General features: G+C 41.4%; 1 protein-coding gene and 1 pseudogene across 17 annotated transcripts in view; both read left to right on the top strand.

Moving 5' to 3' along the window:
- The window catches only part of PTPRS (protein tyrosine phosphatase receptor type S), a 744,226-nt gene that overhangs the window by 249,589 nt on the left and 467,933 nt on the right, over nt 1-26,704 (top strand). The gene's annotated exons all lie outside the window — the stretch shown is intronic.
- On the top strand, nt 25,984-26,116 carry LOC141124364 (U2 spliceosomal RNA; annotated as a pseudogene).

Genomic DNA, 26,704 nt, shown 5'->3' with positions numbered 1-26,704 from the left:
GCAGACCCACTCCTTAACAACTGATCAAAACGGGTGTTCTGTCAAAATAGCCAATTGATTGAGATCTCCAATCACGTCACTTCCGGTTACTGTAAAGCATCAGTAATTGGAGATTTAGAAGAATTGCTGTTTTTACACAAACACGGCAAACGTGTTCACTCCGGTACACGAAGAGTTTGCTGTTTTGACATAACAGCGACTAAGGAGGAAAAAGTTGTCGCCTCCTCGGAGGCGGCCATGTTGTTGTTTAGTATAGGGCAAACTAACAATGTCCGCTCATAATATCGTGTACCGGAGTGTACACGCTTGCCGGTGTTGTGTCAAAATTCGTCTAAATCTCCAACTACTGATGCTTTACAGTAACCGGAAGTGACGTAATTGGAGATCTCGATGAATTGGCTATTTTGACAGTGGGGGGAATCCTGCTGACAGCTGAAAGAACCGAGCCTGAAAGTATCAGTTTCAGGTATCAGTGCATTTGATTAGTATCGTTACCGTTTATACATAAACATTAAACAGATGATCTGTACTAACGCATATTTTAGAGATCATGTGAGGTAGTTCCAAATTTACATGGTACGGTGTTGCATTTACGAATAAGGAGCAAAATTTAAAAATGTTACACAACTTTGCTTCAGGAGAACACAAGAATATACAGTATCTGTGGATTATGAAAAAAAAAATATATATATATATAAAATGTAAACAGTGTTACTTTTTACGTATTCACCCCAAAGCAGACACTTGAGAGCAGCACCCTAACAGGAGCACCACAAACAAAGAGAGGGGCAGGGGCTGAGGTACGTTAGCATGTTATACCGTAAATAAGGTGGAATTAAGTTTTAAGGTGATTGCCAGCAAGTAGTTAAATCCCAAGTAGCAAAAAAATACAAAATACAAAAACAGTGTGTCTCCTTTCTGTTAGTACATAAAAATTACCTTCTGCATTAATTAAAGATGCAGTCCTGATTTAATATGTAAGATTTAAAACAGTGTAATTCTCCTGGAAAGTATTTTTGTTTTCTCTTTTAAAGCCTAAGTTTAGAAAAAAAATCAGCACAAGGGACATTACTATCAGAATCATAGGGAGAAGATTTCTACTAAACCAAAAAACAGCAGCTGAAGGGGATAATTACACTGATAGTAAGTAATGTCCCCTGTGCTGATTTTTTTTTTACAAAACTTAGGCTTTAAAAGTCTCTAATATTTTTTTCAAAAGCTAAACTAATATAGAACAGTGTTATTTCAGGATTTATATCATTAATACAACAACATAGTTTATGTAAACAAAATGTGTACATTTATCAAAGTGTAATTTTATAATAAAGAACACAGTGTATGTGTTTGATAATATGATATTGCCTACTCTTGTGCCAGAGATATGGTTAACAAACTTTTTCTTTTCCTTTGTTTTATTCTTTTTAACACTCAGAGACCTTTGGTAAGTTGGTGGATAAACTAAAGACCCAAGTAAAGCAGATATGCCCTAACTAATTCTAACAAGCTTTGATAACGCATGCTTTGCATATAATACTAACATCTGTAATGGCTGTACTACTGAAGCAAATAAAACCCCCTTTTTAACTAACATAATAACATACCTCATTAAATAAACTCTCTTCTACCCTCTTCCCAACATATTTAAAAAGTTCCTTTACCTGCACAACTGAAAACACAATTTGGTGGAATTTCTTCCAGTTGCTTGGTATGATGGTTAAATATATTTTTCCCTAGCTTTTATATTTTCAAGTTCTGTTGCACAGAGGGCTGTATTTACATAATTATATTACACTGGGGACTTTAAGCATCAGTCTTTTTAACTGCAGGACAAGGTTTAGATTTTATTTTAATATCCATAGCCATTGGCTTTAGGGAATAATCGTTTGATCTAGTTGGAGCAAGTAACCACCAAAGGTATAGTACCTCCTATATCACATCAGATATCTAGAGAATAGTTAACATGTTGTATTACATTTTCATGACCTATTGCTACTATGTTTTATAGATAAAGGGTCAGTAATGTCTGTTCATTGCATAGACATGCACACAGTGCATGTACCTGTCGTTAAAAAAAAAAAAAAAAAAATACTGGTCTGCCTATAGTAAAATTAGTTATGATTGATTGCTGCGTCTCTTTGCTGCTGGCACTTATTATTAAATAAGGCTCTTAGATTTTAAGCTAGCAGTCGACTTAAGTAGGTGTCTCTGGAAATGTAAAGCCAATATACTGAAATCTGAAATGCTTACAAGTTGTTTTGTTTAGAGCTTAGCAAGCATGTTCCTGGCAGCACATAGAATAATGACATTGATTACAAACATGTGAAATGCGTTAATGAAGTTTGTGACGGTGGCATATTCTGCAATGCTGAATGCTGTTCATATTTGTTCATGGCCCAGTCACATTAACCATTGGTCCCCACCACAAATAGGAATCGTGAATAAAGAGTAAGGCCTACTGTCTTGGTTGAGATTTTTTTTTTTCACCTAAAGGTACAGTCCAGGCACAATTAAGCCTTGAGACATATAAGCTACCAGCTAAGTATTTTTTTGTCATCCAAGCATTTCTGTATTTGTACCCCACTCCCTTTTGTTACCATTTGGATTATCTGAGAACCCGTGTTTTTGTGATGCAGGAAAGGAATTGACAAACACACCCACTGCAGTTTCTCCTTGTTGTTTTTTATCCTCGTGTTAAAAGTCAGTACTAATTAGTTTGTTACAGCCATTGATTCAATTATGATTGGTTTACAGGAAACAGAATGAGGAAGGTAAACAACATAGGCTTCAAGTAGTGTACTCGTAGTGATCCTGTTAGCACACTTTATCACTTTGTATGTTAAAGTCCATCTTAGGGAACATTTAAAATGATCCCTTGCGGTTAAGCTGCAAGGGTCAATTGCTTGCTTTTTCTAGTGAAGAGGAGAAACACTTTAACCTACCTGACCCTCTGCTTCCCTGTCAGAAAGTGCTCCCCAAACTCCGGCAGTAGACTGTCCCTCAGCGTCAACACGTCCACTGTAGGGCATGGACCCTGCTTTGGTCTTGATGACATCAGGATCCTAGACCGCTAGATCATGGGGGAGAAGAAGCTGTGGGGACCGGTCTAGCAGTAGAGAGGAGCAAACAATCAGTAAGTAAACCTTTTTTGTTCCCCTAGACGTAAACAAGCAGGTAATCCTTGCAGTGCAGGTGCAGTACTACTAAAAGGGTTAATTTTTTTTAGTTGCCTCGAGTTGTGTTTTAAAGATACTTTTATGGGAAGAGGTAATATACTTTCCTTCGTGGTGACCCGTTAAAACCTGAAGAGACACCATATCAACAAATGGGCCTCAGGAATGGTAAGTATGTTGCTTCCTCTGATACAGGTATGCTTAACCACTTAAAGACTGCCTACCACAGATATACTGTGGCAGGGCGGCTTTACGACGTACCTTTATGTCATTTCGTGCAATAGACAGCGGGGGCACGTGCACGTCGATTTGACAGAGGGGGAGCCAATCAGCAGGTCCGGCGGACCCGATGTCTGCTGGCCACCCGCAAACACTCCTCAAGGAGGCAGAACAGCGATCTGCCTATGTAAACAAGGTAGATCGTTGTTCTGACAGGGATGAAGATCGATATCATGTGTTCCAGCTAAGCAGGAACATCGATCTCTGTCTTCATCCAGTCAGACCATCCCCCACACAGTTAGCAAGCAGCTCCTAGGGATACGTTTAAACCTTTAATCGATCCTGATGTTAACCCCTTCCCTGCCAGTGTCATTAGTACAGTAACAGTGCATATTTTTAGCACTGATCACTTTAATAATGTCACTCGTTCCCAAAAAGTGTCAGGTGTCCGATTTGTCCACCGCAATGTCGCAGTCCCGCTAAAAATCTCTGATCACCGCCATTACTAGTAAAAAAATAAATAAATAAATAAGAATGCCATAAAAATATCCCATAGTTTGTAGACGCTATAACCTTTGCGCAAACCAATCAATATACGCTTATTGGGATTTTTTTTTACCAAAAATATGTAGCAGAGTACACATTGGCCTAAATTTATGAAGAAATTTTTTTTTTTTTTTTTTTTATTGGATGTGTTTTATAGCAGAAATTAAAAAAATATATATATATTTTCAAAATTGTCGCTCTTCTTTTGTTTATAGTGCAAAAAATAAGAACCGAGGTGATCAAATACCACCAAAAGAAAGCTCTATTTGTGGGAAAAAAAAGGACATCAATTTTATTTGGGTGCAGCGTTGCATGACCGCGCAATTGTCAGTTAAAATAACACATTGCCGTATCGCAAAAAATGGCCTGGTCATTAAGGGGATAAAGCCACTTTAGTACCAGCCTGTAATACCCCTTTGTTACCTGGTCATTTTTCAGTTTTCATTGCAGTGATAGTTTTATGGGGCGTACACACGGTCGGACTTTTCAACCGGACTGATCTGATGGACGCCAACGGACCAAGTCCGTGAACAATCCGATCGTGTGTGGGCTTCACCGGACCTTCAGCGGACTTTTCCAGTCGCAAATCTGACGGACTTTAGATTTGGAACATGCTTCAAATCTTTACGTCGTAACTCCACCGGACCCAGAAATCCGCTCGTCTCTATGTTAGTCTGACGGACAAAAACTTACGCTAGGGCAGCTATTGGCTACTGGCTATGAACTTCCTTATTTTAGTCCGGTGTACGTCATCACGTACGAATCCGTCGGACTTTGGTGTGATCGTGTGTAGGCAAGTCCGGTCGTTAGAAAGTCTGTTGAAAGTCCGCCAAAAGTCTGTCGAAAGTCTGTCGGACAGGCTATCGGACTTTTGTAGCTGAAAAGTCCGACCGTGTGTACACGGCATTACAGTTAGTCATGCAATACTGTACCCAAATCACTTTTAAATATTTATTTTGAGACAGTTTCTTTTGGTAACATTTATCAACCACTTTTTTTTGCTATATTAGTGAAAAAAAAGGGACACTCTCTGCACGTAGCAAAGTGTGAACACAGCAAACCACACCAGTATTAGGCATCAAACTGCTTTAAGAGGGTTCGTATATTATGTGGCATATTGTTTTACATCGGTCTGTGTATAAAGATGTAGCAGAGTGTCCCAGCAATACAAGCATCTGTGTCACCAGATTACAATGGAGAATAGCATAGACTGAGAACGTTTTTCCTGACATTTACTGCCAAAATTTCACAATGCACAATTTTTTTTAAAGAACAAATGATACTGCACATATTTTTATGTGGACGTGGAAGATGGCTGGCGAGTGGCGACGAGGCATACACGGGAGGACCGTGCGCTGGAATGACGTCAGGAAAGGCAGGTGTGGCGGGAGGGGGGTGAACAGTATACAGGTGTGTGTGGGGGGAGGGGGTGTACAGTGTGTGTAAGGGGAGAGGGTTTACAGTATACATGCGTGTGAGGGGGAAGGGGGTGCACAGTATACAGGTGTGGGGGGGTGTACAGTATACGTGTGTGGGGGTTTACAGTATACAGATGTGTGGGGGAGGGGGTGTACAGTATACAGGTGTGTGGGGGGGAAGGGGGTGCACAATATACAGGTGTGTGTGGGGGGAGGGGGTGAAGTGGTTAATTTACAGATCATAGACAGTGGGAGGATGGTGATGAGGGGGTTAATGTGTAGTATAGACCCCCCCGGCACAGTCGGTATGCAGACAGTTGTGTAGGGAGGTTGGTGTCCCCCTGGCAGTAGGTCCTCCTATCACAAACAAGGCAGTCAGGCCAGGTGTAGTCAGTCGGTGTGTAGAGTGGTGACTCGCTGTCAGGCAGAGATCAGTGTAATGAGTACAGGGGGCCCCATCCCGGCTCCGGACAGGCGGACAACAACTCCGCTCTCCTCCATTACTGGCCATACATTCCACCCTATTCCTGACTCCGGACCACCCAACCCTGCCTCCTCTGTGACATCATATAACTCTGCCCTTCAGACTTCCTCATTCTTCTTCCCTCCTAATCTGGACGTCACAGGACTCCGCCCTGAGCAGATCGTCCAAACCTCTTCCCGCCTTCTGAGAAGTGACTGAGTAATGTGAGGGAACCACGACCGGGCTGGAGGGGGAGGACTTTGACAAAAGGAGGGAAGGGGAGAACTCTGACAGGGGCATGTCGAGTAGACGTCAGTAGAGGCAGGGCGCGCCATCACAATTCAGCTGGTCTCTGCATCGATGCAGAATTGTTTAAGGCTGAATCGCGATGCATCGATGCACCAATTATTTTCAACACCCCTACTGCTCATTTAAACTTCATTGAAAATTTTCCTTCCTCAATCAACCAATCCCAGTAGATCACATGGCAATTGTACACATTGAATGCCTTTCATTCATAGCCCATTATGATGTACTATTGTGTTGATTTCTGTGATTGGCCACAGTGATCACATGGTACAGAAAGGGCCAATTACAGCCCATCTGTACCATGTGATTAGCTGTGGTCAATCACAGCTAATCAGAATAGTACACACTGGATGTGATTAACTAAATCCACAATGGATATAATTATTAAAAAAAGCTTGCTTATAACAGAATCACTGTTATAAGCGATTATAGTGTTGCTATGGTAATAGAATGTAAAAAAAAAAAAAGAATTGTAATAAATAAAAGTTAATAAAATGAAAAAATGATATCCTTTTTTTTTTTACATACTGTCACCAGTGTCAGTAACTTCTAAAACCTCGTCATGCCACTTACTAAATACTTTTGACTGCCTACTTTCCAAACGGGGATCATTTGTAGGGTATTTGTACTGTCCTGGCATTTTGGCAATGGCAAGAAATGAGATATATTGATTTTCAAGTATATATACCATATGTAATATACAATGGTTTGAGTTATTTTTTGCCAAAGAAATGTAGCAGAATACATGTTGGCCTAAATTCATAAGGAAAGATTATTTCTTTGCTAAATCTTATAATAGAAACAAAATTCAAAATGTGGGGTATTTTTTCATTTATATAGCAAAAAATAAAAAACTCAGTGGTAATTAAACACCACCAAAATAAAGCTCTATTTGTGTGAAAAAATGATAAAAATTTCATTTGGGTACATCACTGAAATGGTGGGGCGAGAGACTCGGGCGCAGCAGGGGGAAGGGAGGTTCCCTCCCGCTGCTTGTGATAACGGCCATGTGGCTATTTAGCCGCATCGGTTGTTATCACATGAACGCCGACTGCCAACTCTAAAAAACAATGCCGGGGTGATGCCTGCTGACTGACTGACTTAATGTCCATCCCAAATTTAAAAACTAATAAAAGGCTAGAAGCCCCTTCTAAAGCGAACCATGCACTGTTTGAATTTAGCTTTGTGGGTGGCCCTGTTACCACCTTCCTGCATGACATTCTTTGAATGAAAATCCAAAGGTGCTGGACAGGAAATTGTCAACTAAACAGAGGCAGCATCTGCATCAGGATTGGATTGTATGATATATATATATATATATATATTTTTTTTATGGTTAAACTGGATGGACTTGTGTCTTTTTTCAACCTGACTAACTATGTAACTATGTAAAAATCCCAATAAGCATATATTGATTGGTTTGCGCAAAAGTTATAGCGTCTACAAACTATCGGATAGATTTATGGACTTAGTGACAGGAAGAACACAGAGATCGCTGTTCCCGATTACTAGGAACAGAAGATCTCTGTATACTTGAGAAGCAAAATGATACCCCAGCTCCACTGCCAGTATGATGTTCTATGAACTGTGATCCGGTGCTCTAGCCAGGACGTTCAGGCCGCAAAATGCAATACTTGAATCAGAAAAGGGCTGGCGACTCGGATACTCTTAAGAGCATCTCTGTATACTTCCCTGTCAGAAAGGGGATCTGCCTTGTTTACATAGGCAGATCTTGGTTCTGCCTCTCTGTGGAGCGATCGTGGGTGGCTGGCGGACATCTGGTCCACCACACTTGCTGATTGGCTCCTCTTCCATGCAGCGGGCGCATGCGCCCACAGTATCTATTGCATTAAACATCATACAGGTACGTTGTTTCATGCAATAGAGCCGCCCTGCCACAGTATATATGCGATGGGCATCTTTAAGTGGTTAACCCATAGGCCAGTTTGAGGCTGTATTGTCCTTCACAGGGCCTGCTCTGCAACCTGCCATTTTGACAGTGTCCATTTGCCAGACCTTAGTTGTGTGGTCCATATGTCCTGGGATCCTGGATCGGTTCTGACAGTTTCCTCTGCTCTCCAGCAACTGGAGCTCATGTCTTTGGCCCTACCCTATTGTGTTGACAGGCTAGTAGATATTATATTCCAAATATCCAGAATGGGTCTCTTTTTGGTATATACAAGAAAGACCATTTAGTTCACATGTTTGTCTGTGGAGCATCAGTGCAAGAAACACCTCTTGCATACGCCCTTCGATCAGGAAATCTTCTTTGGTGATTCCCTAGACAACTTGATTAAGGAAGTCACCAGGGGAAAAGTTCCTTTTTGCCCAGAAAAAAAGTATGCAACTCGGAACAATAAAAGCATAGGTTAGAGTCAACTCTACCACAACCTCCAGATATATAATATAAACAATTAGTAAATTGTGCATGGAAAAACTTCAGTGGAAACATACAGTACTTATATATACCATATAGCATATTTTATTTAAAGTCACACAAAAAGTGCAGTGCTCTTCTTCAACTCCTTAGAGTTGAGTAATAGGTGGTTTATACACAGGGGTAGCGTGGAAAGTTTTTTCACATTTATATTTTATTTAAATGTATAGAAAACATAGAAGAAATATATGAAAATATTTAAAACACAAACATTGTCCAATAATTAAAAACAACTGGACATGGCCTCTGCTGTTTGAATGATAGGATGTTTAAATATAATATAACAGGGGTCCCCAAATGTCCAACATTATAGGGTTAGCTCCCCTGGTGCAGCCGGCTTGACCAGCGAAACTGGTCAGCTTTATCTGTATGAGTCTCTGTCCCCTGTGGGGTGCAAATCAGACCAGGACTGAACAGTATATGCCACTAATGTCATTATTGTTTGCTTAGTTTATGGATGCCTACCTGGGTGCTTTGTTTTATATTGCTACCATTCCTTAAAGGGGCCAAAGCTGGAATTTGTTCACTGTCTCAATCTCAGACATTGTGTGTTATTCACCTGAGGAATGCCTGGACTGTTGTATATGCCCCAAGTGGATGAGACATCTTGTTATGCAACAAATATTAAGCATTTTACTTGAGCAGGGCATCGCCTATTACTCCTCCCACTGCAGGAAATTTACTAAAATTGGTGCACACAGAATTTGGTGCAGCAGTGCATAGTAAACAACAAGCTTTAGTAAATCTCCCCTACTTTCTCTGGTGGAGGTGGATGGAGGTGGTTTGATGTATGGACAGTGATATACCATCATACCCTATGATGGGGTTACCAGCTAGGTGGCCTGAAGTGGGGACCTACAAAATGTAACTGTGCACTGAATCAAATGATGGTCCACACCGCCCATGGTATATGCATCCTTCAAGAGGCTATAAAGCGTATTGTGGCTTCCTGTTGGGCTGGTTGACAGAATCTTAGAAAATCTTTCACTTGGATAACGTATTGGAGGATTTATGAGCACACTTCTCTACAGGGAATGGATAAGATAATTTCTATTCTGTCCTGTAGACATTTTGGATCTGACAAGTGATATATGTGAAAAATGAGCTCACCCTATAATGTTGGACACTTGGGGTAGAGATTTTGTTATATTACAGTTAAAAATGTAATTATTTAAGGAGCAGAGGCTATGTCAAGTTGTTTTTAATTATTGGACAATATTTGTGTTTTAAGTATTTTCATATGTTTCTTTTTATATTTTCTATGATTTTGAATAATATATGTTATATGGTTAAGTGTTCTATACTTCCACTGGAGTGTCATCAAGAATTTACTAATTGTTTATATAATATACCTGAAGGTTGTGGTGCAGTTGAGTCTAAGCCAGGCTTTTATTGTTCCAAGTTGCGTATGAGATTGACAATACTGATTACTCCTCCCAGTTGATTTTTTAGTACTAAAAATAGTTTGACAGGGACCTGGAGAACCATCAGCTTTAGGCCTTATGCACACTGCTGCTGTTAAACTCACATTTTTGTGAGTTTAGGTGTTTTTTTTTCTGCCCTTAAACTCTCAATTTTGATTGCAAGAAATGCTGCATGCTGTTAAACGTGCATAGACTTACATAAACTTGCCTAAACCCTAGGTGCGTTTATTTATTTTAATGGCCAGAATAAATAAAAATTCTGGCCAATAAAATAAATAAACTCCTAAACTCTTTAAACTGTGCTAAACTCACCTAAACTGTTTTGAAAAAATGCAGTATAGCTGAATTTATAACGCTGATTTGCTCCTGTCAGGATAAACAGCGTTTACAGGAAAACAGTGTGCATGAGGCCTTTATTACTAGAAAAAGAGGGCAAAATCTCTGCCTGGAAAAACCTTAATCTAAGGCCTCATGCACACTGTTTTTTTGTAAATGCTGTTTATCCTGACGGGAGAAAATCAGCGGTATAAACTCACCTAAGCTGCATTTTTTCAAAAACTGTCTAGGTGAGTTTATCACCACTTAACAAAGTTTGGAGTTTGGGAGTTTACTTCATTGGCCAGAATTTCAATTTATTCTGGCCATCAAAATAAACGCTGAAGTGCTAATCGTGCCTTGAGTTTATGCGTGTTCATGAGCGCTTAACAGCATTCAGCTTTTTTTGTGGTCAGAATTTCGCTCCTGAATGTGATTTTAGGGCATTCAGAAAACAGCCTATAAACTCCTCTGCTGATAAACTGCTAAAAACTACCAATGTGTGCATGGACACATAGGATAACATAGAGGGGAGATTAAGGACAAAAAAAAACCGCCCAAACTCACAAAAACGTGGGTTTAACAGCAGCAGTGTGCATGAGGCCTAAAAAAAGGCCTCACTTGTCAGAGTAGAGATGCATCAATTATCCTTTGCATTTGCAGTCATTTGCTTTTAGGTTTTTCAGAGCTTTGAGTTCTGAATGTTGTATTCTGGAATTTTGGTCTATGCCTCCCCCTTGCTTCAGGTTGTCAAACTTGCCAACATCCCCACAGAAATTGGTAGGTCTTCACATTGCTCTAGCATAGCCCCTTTCCCAACGGGTAATTTGCCTTTCTCCTAAAAGAAGAGAGATTTCAGGGTTTCTTTTTCAACCTTTTTACTGTCCCCAAAGCAAAAGAGGGCATCTACCGCATACTAAAGAGTCTCAAAACCTTCCTCTGGGTACAAAAATCCCATATTGAAACCACTAGGTGACATTACATCCCTCCATCCAGGAGATTTTCTTTGATCTGTAGACATCAAGTCATCAACACTCACTGTGTTTTTTCTTTGGGCACGATACTACCAATTTGTTGTCCTTTCCTTTTTGGACTGTCCACTGCACCTTGAGTCTTTGCCAAGGTGCTAGCCCCTGTTCTCACTTTGCTTCAGGCTAGAGCAATCCCCATAGTGGATGGTCTTCTTATGGTCTTCTTATGAGGGAACAATTGACTCTATGCCACTGTTCAAGAGATTGTGACTAGCCCTACAAAGGTTCAGGTTGATCTTAAATCTCCAATGCTCCATGCTCCAGTCTCTTTGCTTTCACATTCAAATGCAGTCCAGGAGACAACCGACCCTCTGCTTTTGCCTGAAGGCTTTTGGCCTAATGGTGTCCTCCTTCACATTAGTTTCATGTGCCCAATTTTATTCCAGATGGTTGCAACTCAACATTTTGTCAGCATTGGACAAAAGTGTGCAGTGTCTGGATTGTCCTTTATGCCTGACCAGCAGGATCAGGTTTGCCTTGGTTGGGTCACAGGTTCTTTACTCCCAAATGTTTGGAAGGTGCTTATGACCCTCTTAGTACAAGGGATTTGATGGTCAAAGGAAGCTTGGCTTCTAATTAATATTCTAGAACAAGGTTCATTCAGCTATCCCTTCGTTGATTGACTTCTTGTCTGAGCGATCATCTGACAGTACCAGTGGGTTAGATGAAGCATCTCTGAGATGCCAGAGGTCTTGCAGCTCAAATAGAAGCAGATTTGATTCTGGCATTGGGCAGAACTTCCAGCTCTGACTACCATGCAGATCCCATGTGTAGTGATCATATGGACCCTGTAGAATGGACCTTAAACCCAAAGGTGTTTTAAAACCTCTGTTGCATGTGGGAAATCCTGGACATGGACCTTCTGGCTTCCAGGGTCAACAGAAAATTGAGCAGGCTTGTCTCCAAATTCAGGGATCATCCAGCTATTTGCAGTGGATAATCTGGTGACTCCATGGAATCAGTTCAACCTGTCTACTCAGACAAAGGGCTTTTCTGGTGATTCCTATTACAGCGAACTGGTCCAGGATTATGGGGCACTTATCCGACTCCTGGCAGAATCTGTGAGCCCGTCCAGATTGTCCAGATCTTACCTGTTTTGCCACCCCCGGTCAGTGGCTTTAACAGCTTGTCTGTGGAAGCCAAGATCTTGTAGGACAGGAGCCCGTCAGATTTGGTCATTTCTTTGCTCTTAAAAGCTAGAAAATCAACTTTTCACAAATTCCTAACATCTGACTTCGAAAGCATATGCCTTTTGGAGCGGAATGAGGAAATTCCATTTCAGGAAGTTCTCAGTGATATGAATCCTGTCCTTTCTACATTCTAGTCTGGGTGAGCATTTAGCCTCAAGTTCCATCAAGGGTCAAATCTCGACCTTAGTGGTTTGTTGTTCATAAACCCCTTGCATCTCTCTCCTTAGTGAAGGCATTCATACCCTGCTGTCACATTGTTTCACCTGTACATTCCCTAGTGACTCCATTGTATCTCACCCTGGTTCTTTTAGCTCTTTAAAGACCATCCTTTGAACCTTTTAGGATATTACTTCGTCTATCCTTATTTATAAGGTTGCCTTTTTCGTCGTGCTCACTTCTGAAAGGCGAGTTTCTGAGTTGGCCGTCTTAACCTGTAAAGAACTCTTTCTTCTGTTTCTCAAGCACAAGTTTGTTTTGAGGCCTCCTTCCTGCCCAAGGCGGTTTTGTTCATTTCACCTTAACCAGGACTTTATTCTATTATCTCTGTCCTGCTCCTAAATATCCAGAGGTAATTTCCTTCAGTTGCCTAGATGTTCAAGTTTATCGCTGTGCTACAACTATCTTTTGACCGTTTGACTCTGTTGTTACCGAAGATACTGATATGCTACGTCTTGCTTCTGATTCCATTATTGCTAGGTGAATTAGTTAACTCTTAATTTAAGGTTATCGCTAGTCAAAGTGCACTCCACTAGACTGGTTAGTGCTTCATAGGTTTTTTTAGCGTGAGGTCCCTGTTTCTTATATTTGCATAGCTCTACCTAGTTTTCTGTTCACAAATTTCTTATGTTCATACCAAGGCAATGTTCAGGCCTCAGCTGATGCTGGCTTTGGTCATACGTTTCTTTAGGCAGTTTTGTAGACTTTGTGGAACCCAGCTGTTAATTTGGTAGGTTTCGTTGGCTTTTCTATTTACCTACCCGTCTACCTACCCGAGTTGGCTTACCTATGGACATCCCAATGTAACTAAATTACTTAAACTACAACTAAAGGCAAAACTTTTTTTTTTTTTTAGATTTGGACAGAGTGGGTATGGATTAGAAGGTTATTATTGCTCCCCAGTCCCCATTAGGGAGATCGACCCTCTCTATTTGTTTATCATTATCATTGAAAGTGAAAGTAAAAGAAAATCTCAAATTTTTGATTATTTCCAGAACAGAATTGGAGGGTAAATCTTCCAATGGGGACACTAGTTCTGGTGACCTGGGGATTCCCTTAATCTACAGGGATTTCCTCTTACTTCGTGTTTTGGCTATGGGACAAGAAAAAGATAGACCTCCCCAGTGGGACACAGATGACAAAAAAAGGGGTTATAACCCTTCTTTACTCTATCCAAAATGAAAAAAAAGGTTTTGCCTACAGTTCTACTTTAATTCTGTGTCCCTTTTTAAAATGCTTTTCTTGGAGTACAGTATGGGACACAGGTCCCTCCCCTCTGTTCTAATGTCCCACGGTTATTATTGCTCACTAAGAAAACTGAGGCATGCTGCGAGTTGGAGAGGTTATACTACTGACCTTAGATGTTTGTTTTCCCAGTAACCAATTTCCTGAAGGCAGCAGCATTAATTTAGTGTTCCTGAATACTCATACAGTGTCCCATAATATACTCCAAAAATAACATCTACAATAAGTCAAAAAATCTGTTTTACTGCATAAAATATGCAAATATCTGAAAATCCGTGGTCTGGAATTAGTTCTACTTTAATATTTTTTAGTGGCAGATGTTACTGTATTTGCATAGGCATGTTCATTATATTATATAATTTTGAAAATGTATTTTTACTTACTTGTTTTGTATCCTCTATCAAACTATCTGATTTGGCATTACAACAAGTTCTGGTGACATCACTTTTTTAATCTTGATATATAAAAATTCCATTTTGTTTTATCCAGGATTCTCTTTTTCCCCTTTCTAAACCTAATGGCAGATTTTCCACCAAATGTGGATGTACAGTATCTAATGTGCATAAACAAACTATACACTTCAATTTGACCCTTAAATGTCATTCTAAAACCCCTTTCCCTTAAAAGCATCAGTCCTATTTTCCTTTTAAACCTGCTTATTTTAACAATAGCTATTCCCTGTTTTTTCCTTACTCTGTGCTAAGCAAGTTACTACCAGTAGTTAGAAATTAATGTTAATAACTCATAATGTTAACAACTCGTAAATAAGTTGTATACTCCTATATCCTGTAAACAGTATTACTGCATAATTTGTGTTCTAGAATGTGAAAAAAACCCATACAGTTATTAAAGATGGTCATAGCACATCACGTTGTTAACATTTTGTGCTGTTTACAGGACTGGGGTAGTGAATAATGTGTAGGTCAGCCGCTTGTGGATCTGGGAAAGAGTGAAGGCATGGAAACAATTAAGCAGCACTGGCACCTGAATATTGTGAAATTAATACATTGTAAGTGCTGTATTTTCACATTGTTGTAAAGGTGCTTTAAAACAAGGTAGAATGTTCTATAATAGTACAACCCTATTATTTTGTAAAAAAAAATCAATGTTTTATATATTTTGGTCTCAACTTTCAGAAGGAATTAGAAATGTGTTTCATAAGGAACAACTTACATGTAGTTCTGAATTATTTTCCATAGTTTTTGTTAGAAAAGCACTTAAGGTTTACTATATATCGCTAAAGTGGTATTGAACCCAAAAGCAAACATTTATTATTTTGCAGCTTACTAATTCTTAGATGTGATGGCTGTTTTGGTTTTCTTTTTTAGGCTTTCTTTCTTTTTTCTTTTGGTGATCCATCCAGTAAGTCTTTGTTTTTCAACAGAACAAGCTGTCCTGCAGATGTAGCAATTAGAGGGTTGAGACAAACCATTTACCACTGACAGGGGTGTTACAATGGTCAGCTTTCATTTATAAAAGGAAAACCTTTATCCCAAAAGGAACAAAACTGTTGCTGTAATTGCTTGTTTAACTGCAGTGCTATCTGGCGTTTGGCTTCAGTTTGCTAGTCTAAATCTGCTAGTACATCTAACACTCCACTTCCTCCCCCAGATTGACAATGGTGCTGTGCAAAGGTGCCCCTGTGCACCTTCATTCAAAGTAGAGGCACTCTGAGGCCCCGTTCACACTTAAGTGTTTTGTAGCTTGAAGCTAAAAAAACGCTCAACAAGCAAAGATCTATTTTTTTCGGTAGCCCTTGTTTACATCTGAGTGTCCTATTGCTTGTAGCAAAACGACTGTTGCTCAGAAGGGTACATGAGCTACTTTTCCAGCAGAATTAAGCGTTTTTGCCCCCATATACTTTAATGGAAACACTTGAAAAGTGCAACATGAGCTTTTTTCTAGCGTTTTATCAAGCATTTTGTCACACACTTTCTGCTCAAGCAGCAGCTCTCTGCCCCTTTTTCAGCAGCACTCCACACCTTTTAGTTGAAAAACACCTGAAAAAACGCCTGACAAAAGCTGCAAAAACGTTAAATTCTGTTCCAAAAAACACTTGAAAAAAATAAACGTGAAAAAACGCTTGAAAACGTGACACTTAATTGTGAATGTAGCCTAATACTGGGGGTGCGTTACTGGGCAGATCACCAGGCAAAAATAGAGGGGGAAAAAAGCCTTAAAAAAGAAAATTAATGCAACCACCACATCTAATGATTGGTAAGCTAAAGTATGTTAAATTTTTGGGTTCGAGTTTAATACCACTTTAACAGAAAACAGAAAAGTGTTGTAATTGTTAGCTTTGTCTAGCAAATGCTGCCTGTTCAGAAAGTTTGATAAAATCCCAGAAACATTTTCCAAACTTAAGCGTTACTAAACCCAGGTCTTTGCATTCACTATATCTTGTCTTCCACAGTACACAGAACATGTAAATGCAATTATTTTAGTAAATATAAACTGCTAAATACCTTTTCTCATCAGCAGCATATGGCAGTCTTGTGACTTCTATCAGTGTCTGGCCAAGCACTGGGTTAAAGCTTGTAGGAGGAATTTTCATTCTCCTCTGATTGTTCTATGAGGATGCAGGACCCCTGATCCTCTGTCTGGACAGTGCTGATCGGACCTGTGCTGATCACATGCATGGTCCCAAGAAAAAAAAAACTCTCTAGCAAAACACACCAAACTGAGCTTGTGCAGACTGCCCCCAGGGCTCTGTACTATCAGGAGATGGATTGGGGACTGTGGAAGAAGGGGAGGATCAGAGAAGACCGTATCAAATAGCTTTTTTACACAATGTGCAGGATTAACCCCCTAGGTTCCACAGTGAGTATAACAAGCATATACAGACTAATTGTACTGTTGTAGGTTTAGTAACACTTTAGTTTTTGTGACTTTTTTTTTACTATTCTTTGCAATTATCCTTTTAATTTGCATTCTGCAATGCCGTACCCCTTAAAAGGGAATTATTCATCCATGACCATATCATCCATGATAAGGTCTATAATAAAAAATTTGCCTTTATTTACTTGCATAAATATATTTCCTTTTTTTCAGGCATAGTAGTAATACTCACTAAAATCTCCAGGTTGCAGTCATTTTGTTTAAATTCAAGTTATCAAGTGTTTATTAACAAATTATTAATGAATTAACAATTGCAAGTACTTCAGAAATGCATTCCTGTAAGAGGTGAACTGCAAAAAATTAAAACTTTTTCTGTACTGCCCTGAAAAAACATGAAAATAAATTTTATTTAGATTGTACGCTCCACAAGTAGGGCCTTCCTGTTCCTTCTGTATTAAACTGTATTGTAATTGTACTGTTACATTGTAAAGTGATGTGTAAACTGTTGCTGCTATATAAATCCTGTAAAAAAATGATAATGATTTCTTTAGTGCCCATATCTGTATATATTCATCAACAGCTTTGGAAACATTGCTTGGACCCTGCTGGACTGGAAGATTACAGGGCTAGCCTGGATTGTCCCAAAGGGGCACGAGCGATTATGACACCAGGAACTAGCGTGGAGCTGGTTACCATTAGGAGTGTTAGCAAGCCTTGTGTGGAGCGGGAGAGGTGTTTCTGATCACTGATTTTTTTTCTTTACGCTGTTTGCAGACTGGTGTGCTGGAAGCACCAGTAGAATATGGGTACCCTGTATTTCTTTTTGCAATAAATACATTTTTTAAACGTTATAAGCACTATTCTACTGGTGCTTCCAGCGCACCAGTCTACAAACAGCTTAAAGAATCAGTGATCAAAAAAACCTCTCCCACGCCACACAAGCCTCGCAAACACTCCTATTGGTAACCAGCTCCACGCTAGTTCCTGGTGTCGTAATCATCCGTTCCCCAGAGGGGCCTGAAGTCATGTGGGCGTCCAAATACCAGTAGGCATTCTAGCCCTAAGCCAAAAGTGGCTGCAATAGGTGAAATTATGCTGACATATCGCTATTTTCGCTGAACAGGATAAACCCTACAGACACCTTTCAGACTTTGGTATTCTACTATGCATGTTCCTGAAGCACCAAGTCCATCTCCAGCCTCAGGCACCACTCTACTGCCTGCTTACAATGACTTGGTCTCCTCCGTCTGCCTGAAACTCTCATCAGCACCAGCTGTCCAGGTTTGTGTGTTCTTGATACCTTACCTCACATTGGGACTAGATGCTGACACATTGCAGCACAGTGTGACTTCTCAAAGACACAAAGGATAGTCCTGCTGCTGCAGGTGACCTCAGCCTATACTCCGCTAATGATTCTGGGAGAGCTTTCCTGAGCTTTCTTCAGCTGAAACTGTCATTTTGAACCCAGGACCCCTATCTTTATAGGGTTTATATCTGTGTAGTTTATTTTAGCTCCACCGGGCAGGGTCATGGCTTCGTCCAGTAGGGGCTCTCTAGCTGCTTGTACCTAGCTAGCTACTGGGTCATTCTTTCCATAGGGGTTTTAAGCGTGCTCTGGCCCCATTTCTGAAAGTCTGTCTTTCTGTGAGCTAAATTAGGTCTGCAGCCCCTGTTGCCATTTTAGATTCAGATTCCCAAAAAATTAGGATAAGCTGTTTTTGAGTCATCCCAGTGTCCTTTATTTGACTTGACTAGAAATATTTGTTTTAAATCTTATTGATGCTGTGCATATGATCTTGCATTTGGGGGATCAGCCTGCTGTTATAGGCCTTTAGTCCTTTAAAGCTCCAGTGGCTGCTACACCCACTGGTTGAGACACCCTGAAAGGTTTAGGGCCCCATCTGTGACTGAGCCAGAGAATGTCCCCTTTGAGAAGAGATTCAATAACAGGTGGTCTGTATCCAGTGTGGACGGTTTTGTGAGCCATGTTAAACGATACCACTGAAAAGTTTGAAGGTATACTTAGCATTGGTGACTTTGCTGATAGGAAGTTAAGTTACCTCCTTAGATTCTGGTTTAACCTTCAATTCTGTTTTGTCTGTAACTCTGATCTGTCAAACCATGTCAGAATGAATTAAACTTAATAGAATCTTTTCACTACTGAGGTGGATTTCCATGGTATGGAGTAGAATCAACAGATGTCTAGAGCTTTGCGCTTTAGCTGTGATGATCTTTTGTCAGCGTCCGAACTTGGGCCCACACAGGACTGACAGCTTTAAAAAAGCTTAAGGAGCACTGTCTACATGGATGGGATTCTAATGAGATGTTCAAAGAACAGCTAAGTCATCTTCCCTGCGTTGGCTCTTTGGACTGTCTTTAGCAATGCCTTGGGCATCCACAGTATGCTCCTACTAGAGCTCAGGTTAGAGACCAGTCTCAGGGATAAAGAGACATGACCAAATATGGACATGACCATATTTGGTCAGTGAAATAAACAAGGCTCCCCAGCCCCTTTTATATTAAAGAGGGCCTGGAACCACCATTTGCAGTAAGTAGTCATTGAGGAGTGGACATGTCGGCAGGAACATCCTTCATCGTGACTGATGTGGATCTACATCAGTGGATGCCATGATTGACTGACCTTGGAATAGTCAGGTAGATGCACATCTATTAAAATGAATTGTTTTGGTATTTTATGCTTGGCTATACTATTCTCATGAATGGGACTTTAGATCCCCTTTAAGGTGGTTTCATTGGAATTGTCTCCAACGCCTTAGGTCTTTGATGATCCCTTTAAATCTTGACCATCCCCATAGGTCTTTGACCATCCCCTTGGGGTATTACTCTAGATAGTTCTCTATCTTCATTGTCTCTTTCTTAGACATCCCTATTTCTTCTTGGGCCTTTCTTCCCTGATTCCTAGGGTGAAGCGCTTAAGGCTTGGGCCTTTTGCCATCTTTAGATCAGCCAGACTTACCTTGTGGACCTGTTGTTTATTTTCCCTTATGGATCTGTTTTGAGTTTGGTGAGCTCCCTAGTGTTCTCTTTGTTGACCATTCTTGTTGATCAGGTTCCCACATTTGGTAGTTGGGCATCCAAAAACATCATGTCACAACAAAAAACACCACAAGGATAGAGCACCTCTGAGGCTACTAAAGCAGTTTTATTGATTTTGCCATAAAAAATATATCGGCTACTATGGAGTGGACCCGCAACCCCCATGGAGAGTCCCCCCCCACACCACCACCTCGTCCCACCACTTCAACACCCTCCAACCAACCCCCACCCCACTCCAGTATACCCGAAGCCCCACCCTGCCCCCACCTATTCCTCCTGAACACCCTAGTAGGGTGTGGGCCTTACAACAAAATAGGACCCAACTCTTACAAAAAAGGAAAAAGAAAACATGAACAAAGGGGTAAAGAAAAAGTAGGATATGGTTACTAGGTGTGGTACACACTGGCACCAGTTGCAGTCACTGTTGAACAAACACTGGCATATTTTAATGCTGGATGCAAGATTGGTGAAAATAATAGGAAATAAACCTTGGATTATAGCGAGGAAAGCACCTACAATTGGTGACACGGTGGTACGCAGTGTGTTTAGAAGGAGTAGATGAGCCCATGTATATCCACCCCCCCTTAAAAGACATGTTTGCCTGTGGACACTGCTCTGTATGCAAATATGTAGACAAAATAAAGGAGTTTCAGGATTCATTAGGAAAACATTCGTACTACATCAATTTTTTTTCCTAATTGTTCATCTTCGTGGGTAATTTACAGGATAGTATGCCCATGCCAAAAAGCCTATATAGGGAAAAGATGAAGATATTTTAGATAGGGGAACACCTTGCCGGCAAGGATGATCAGTCACCATTAGCTATCCATTTTGAAGGTAATACATAAAACCTGGCCTGTTAGTGGGCCCTGAGGACAGGGTTGATGACCACTGGTTTAAGGGGAAACGTGTAAATGTATTGGAATGGCCTAGTCAAAGCCCAGACCTCAATCCATTAGAAAATCTGTGGTTTAGACTTAAAGATTGATGGTTTGCACAAGCACAAACCATCCAACTTGAAGGAGCTGGAGCAGTTTTGCAAGGAGGAATGGGCAAAAATCCCAGTGGTAAGTAGGGTTGTCCCGATACCACTTTTTTAGGACCGAGTACAAGTACCGATACTTTTTTTTCAAGTACTCGCCGATACCGATTACCGATACTTTTTTTTAATGTCACGTGACAGTGGTTTTTTTTTTTTTTTTTTAGGGGGGGTGAACGGTTTCTGTGTGTTTTTTTTTTTTATTTACATTCATTATTTTTTTACAATCTTTTTTTTTATTCTTTATTGCAATATGTGTGTTTTTTGTTTTTTTTGGATCAGCCCTGTTGGGGGGCTTTGGTGAGATATCAGGGGTCTTAACAGACCTCTGATATCTCCCCTTTGAGACAGAGAAAGAGACCGAGGATAAAGATTCCCCAGTCCCTTTCTCTGCAGCCTCAGCTGCACTGAGAATGAATGGAGAGAAGACAGCGGCTTCTCTCCATTCATAAACTGACACATCGTAATCACAGGAGATTACAATGTTTCAGTTATGTGAATAGACAGAGTCAGCTGACTCTGTCCATTCACACAGCGGAGAGGGGGACAGCGGAGGAGGACAGTGTAACGGAGGGGGACAGAACAACGGAGGAGGACAGCGGAGGAGGACAGAACAACGGAGGGTGACAGCGGAACGCCGGAATGGAGGGGGACAGAGAAACAGAGGGGAACAGCATAGGGGGACAGAGGAATGGAGGGGGCATGGAGGAGGATGAGGTGACAGTCAGCGGTGATCGCGTGTGGGGGAGTTACAAGCACCGATCACCGCTGTATGTCACTAAAGCCGCGGGGGGAGAAGCTTGTAACTCCCCCACGCGCTGATCACCGCTGACTGTCATAGTATCGGCGGAAGCATCGGGAGCATTTGCCCGAGTACAAGTACTTGGGCAAATGCTCGGTATCGGTGCCGATACCGATACTAGTATCGGTATCGGGACAACCCTAGTGGTAAGATGTGGCAAGCTCATAGAGACTTATCCAAAGCAACCTGGAGCTGTGATAGCCGCAAAAGGTGGCTCTCGAAAGTATTGACTTTAGGGGGGTGAATAGTTATGCACATTGACTTTTTCTGTTATTTTGTCCTATTTGTTGTTTGCTTCGCAATAAAAAAAAAAAAAAGTTTTGGGCATGTTCTGTAAATTAAATGATGCAAATCCTCAAACAATGCATGGTAATTCCAGGTTGTGAGGCAACAAAACACGAAAAATGCCAAGGGGGTGAATACTTTTGCAAGGCACTGTACACAACCAGGCTTGGGGATCACCACCTGCCTTTTTTCAAAATGGCTCTCATTGAGGTTGTTTCCTTATTTCCATCACCTATACCATCTACAGCATTGTCCTTTCCAGTAAAAGGTTCATTGGAGGTTCAACTATCCATCTGAGGGGGGAACTAGGGTGCTCAGGAGGGATAGGTGGGGCAGGGTTGGGGCTACAGGTATACTAAAGGGGGGAGAGGGTTGGTTGGAGGGTGTTGAGGTGGTTGGGGGAGGTGCGAGGCAGGTTGGTGGTGTGGGACACACCGTAATAGTTGATATATTTCTTATGTCCAAATCAATTAAACTGCTTTAGTAGCCTCAGAGGTGCTCTATCCTTTTGGTGTTTTTTGTTGAGACTTGTTACAGATGACCTCTGGTTCTATTCCAGACCTGGCTAATGCCCACCCCTCAGTTGGACTATTTTTGGAAGTTCTTACTGTTTCCTGTGTCTCTCAATGGATGATAAAGCAGATAACATTTTTGAATTTACGTTAAAATCTTTTTCTTAAAATTCTTTGAGGGACATGTTTCTCGGCCCTCTGTTTGTTTGTTGGTCTTTATGTACTTCTTGCTTTCAAAACTGAGGAATGGTTGTTAAAGGTGGGGTTGTACGGGTGCTTGACATTCAACTTTTCTTTTTTAGTTTGCGAGCGTCCAAATATTTTGTAGACAGCAGCAATAACACCCAACTTCAAGAGGCATAGCTTGAAGTTTGTGGGCCAAGTTGACCTAGGGCCCCCCCACTACCACCTTCTGTTTCTACCGCACGCTAATATACTCCCACTGTGTGCCAAAATACTCCAAGAGCCTAAATGGTTATTTCACATCTTCATTTTCAGAATTTACATAATGCAAGGGTAATTTTTTAAGAAATTAAGGTCTAACTAAATAGTAAGCAAAGCTTAGAAAATATTAAAAAAAATGTCTCTGTAAAAATATAAACTTAGCCTACTTTAAAAGTGGATGGTGTAAGTCAGAAGGCAGTGGACGGTGTCAGTCAGTAGGCAGTGGATGGTGTCAGTAGCACTCTGACGACTCTGGTGTAAAGGAAAACTGATGTAAGGGGGGTCTTTGGTTACATAAGAGTTCACAGAGCTCCCCTTAACACAGAGTTTCTATTTTATCACAGTCCACAAAGTTCTCCCTTACATCAGAGTCCACAGAGTTCTCCTTTACAGGATCCACAAAGTTCCGCCATGCACTGTAAGGGAAATCCTGCAGACTCTGATGTAAGTGGGAAAGCCGGAAATGGACCCCCTCAAGCAGAGTAAATACACTAATGTAAGGGAGAGTTACAGAGATAAAGGAGAGCTCTTATATCAGTGTCCCCCTTCACCTTAGTGTATTCATTCCCTCCTCCAGTGATGGCTCGCGTGCAGGGTAGTCAGGTACTATCCTCTGGGCAGCTCCTCTCATTGCCTCCTCTGTCCTCTTCTCCAAGTTCTCCTCCAGAGTCCATGTCCAGTGCTACAGTGAGTGACACAGTCCTGGGCAGCGAGCCTTAGCCCCAATTCCATCACTCATCCCTGCATCCCGCCCCATTCCATCACTCACCTCTGTACCACCCATTGCATCACTCATCTCTGCACCCTCCCCCTCCCATTCCATTACTCACCTCTGTACCGTCCATTCCACCACCACTCATCTCTGTCCTCCCCATTCTGCCACTCACTTCTGCAACCCCCCCTCCCCATTCAACACTTACCTCTGTACCTACCCCTTCCCTATTCCAACACTCACCAGTCTGGAGGCATCTTCCCGTGGGGGTGGGGGTAGGAAATGCTTTGTTCAGTTTTAATTTCAGAGCTTGAGCCCTCGTTCACCCTAATGTCGGCAATTACACTGTTCACTACTTTTGGTGATTTTGGGTGCGACTTGCATAGACATCTGTGCATGAAGCCACATAAATGTCTTCAAAGTCGCACTGACATGTGCAATTACAAATGAAGTTGCACAATTTCAAAGCTGCATTCAATGTGAACGAGGGCTTACAAACACTTAGACATAGGTGCATTTGTGAAAATAGGCAAGGTGTGAATCAAAAGTAGCAAAGTAAAAATGCTGGCTGAAACTTGTAGTACTTGCAATACTTTTATAAGATACATCATCTGATGGTCTAAAAGGTTTACAACTTGTTCTTGTTATATTTCACAAAATATTATCACAATTTTTGTTTTAGATTTTACAGATGCAACTCTTAGCAGCATGGTTTAAGTAACAACTCTTCTTTCTTTTTGAGGGAAGTGGAGAAGACTTCTATATCTGTCTACTTTTTTTATCACCTCTGACCCCAGGTGTGGTTGTGAGAGTAAACGACAAAACGAGAAGGATGCACCAGCCTAGTGTGTTGCCTCAGGTACTAGTTATTGTATAAAAAAAACATACGTAATATACTCACAAACCAACTCGATCATAGGCTGATAAATCACTATGAAACCAGCCTCTCTGTAGATCACGCACATTGGAAATGGGGCAGTCCTAGGCTACACTTCATGGAAGAGGCAGCAGCTATAGTGTTTTGAGGGCCATACCCTCTTCTTCAGAGCTTGACAGGATGTGTTTTCAACAGCAAGGCTGTTTTCCTAGTGATTTTTTTAAGTCTGTGATCAAGTTGGTTTGTGAATATATTATGTTTGTTTTTTCTACATTAAATGGTATCTGAGATAATGCATGGTGCATCCATCTTGTCTTGTCCCGTAGTTCTTAAGGAACCCGCTAATATGAAGGGGGCAGCAAGGCTTGGAGTTACCTGTTGAAGTATGAAGCCAGAACAAAGGACTGTCATATGACTGTTATGCGCACCTGTTGCTGACACTTTAGTTCTGAAGTGATATATTTTCTGTTTTGCTGTCTGTGATTGTGAGAGTGTAAACCGATTTCCATCCAAAAATTACCCTTAGAGTTGTTTTTTGTATGTTGAAATATCAAGTGTAAGCAATTAATCTATACACAGCATGCATCATTTACAAGAGAAGTATGGGAATTTGTTTGTTTTTTTGGAATCATACTTGCCTAGGTGGATGCAGCAAATGGTCCGATATTACATCTATCCCTGCCGGACTGATAACCGAGCGATCAAACACTTCTGACTGCTCAGTTCTCAGGGCTCCCTGAGCAGAGAGCTGGTGACTGTCAGTCACCGCTCTCTGCTCTGCCACCCTCCGCGCTCACTTGAACACTGGGCTGTGGAGAGAGCGGTTGGCTTAGGCTCTCAGCGGCTCGCTGAGAGGTTGAGCCAGTTGCCGGTCCAGCATGTGGGCAGATCCCGACCATATGGTCTCGATCTTTCTCGAGCCTGGACCAGCTCTGTGACCTCAGCCGGGCTGCTGAAAGTGGGTCACAGGAGCGCATAACGGACTGCACTTTTGTGATCCACAGGAGAAGTACAGCCAAACAAGCTTTGGCTGTACTTCTCCTTTAAGAGAACCTAGAACTATTTTGGTTTAATTTTATTGTGTTTTTCATAAAAATATATATTTTTTATCCTTTATAAAGTGGTGGTGTTTATTTAATTTTTATTTGGTAACGCAGGAGTTATTTCGTTAAAATTTTTATCCTCTATAAACACTGTCGGTTTTTCAGGCGGACCCGATCGGACCATCCATTGCTCTGTATGGAGCGGCGGGTGTTAACAGACGTGTCTGCTGATATCCGAACCGATCCTGTCCACTAAGAACAGACAGTTGGGGATCCATTCCCCATTCTTCTGGTGGATCGAATTCCGATGACAGTCGGATGGAAATGGACAGGTGGTCTGTTTCCATCCGACAGCCCCATAGATTATTTGATTGCATGTTTACTCAGCCTGAAAGCTTCTCTGCCTTTTGGCTAAGATCAAGTGTAGTATCTGTTCTTATCAGTTTCCAGGAGGTGGCGCTTGCTTCTGTCCCTGATCTATGGCGAAGTAGAGATGGGAAGGCGGTTGCTATGCAAAACCTGCTGGAGTAAAGGTGACCCAGAACGCTTCGTAGCCGAAAGGGAAGCCTTCTGATGGGGATGGAGAACCACGGGGTCTGATCTGGAGGGTCGGGTCCCTGGCCTTTTGGCCTGGATTGTGGTAGCTCTAGCTCCAGTCAGTTATTTGGGAGAGAACGCTTACTCCTCCTTAGCAATGGTGGAGCCCGATCGTAAAGGGCTCTCACCAAGCTTCCTGAACTCCAGGCCTTCCTGGCTGCGGTGGGGGCTGATGTGGTCTGGGCTGGGGGTCAGGGTTGCACGAAAAGCCAGTGGTGAATGTACCCCTGAAGTGGCAGTTCAGGGGTGCCGTGCAGTCACTGTGTTTCGGCACTTGATTTATGGCACCATGGTCACTTCACCACAACACACGTTTTTCACACCTGCCTCTTGGGCCGGGCCTTTTGGCTAGGAACAGTGGAAATTTTTATTCCTGGTCGGAGGGCCGGCCATTTTATTGCACAATGGTCACTTTCACTCTCCCACCTCCCTATCTCCCCACTCTTTTTATTTATCCCCGTGTTTGTCACTTTTTTGTATTCCTTTGTTTGATGTGTATACACGTTTGTCACTGT

The sequence above is a fragment of the Aquarana catesbeiana genome, linkage group LG01, assembly GCF_042186555.1.
Source record: "Aquarana catesbeiana isolate 2022-GZ linkage group LG01, ASM4218655v1, whole genome shotgun sequence".
Classification (NCBI taxonomy): Eukaryota; Metazoa; Chordata; class Amphibia; order Anura; family Ranidae; genus Aquarana; species Aquarana catesbeiana.
This window is presented reverse-complemented; position numbering and strand designations above follow the sequence as displayed.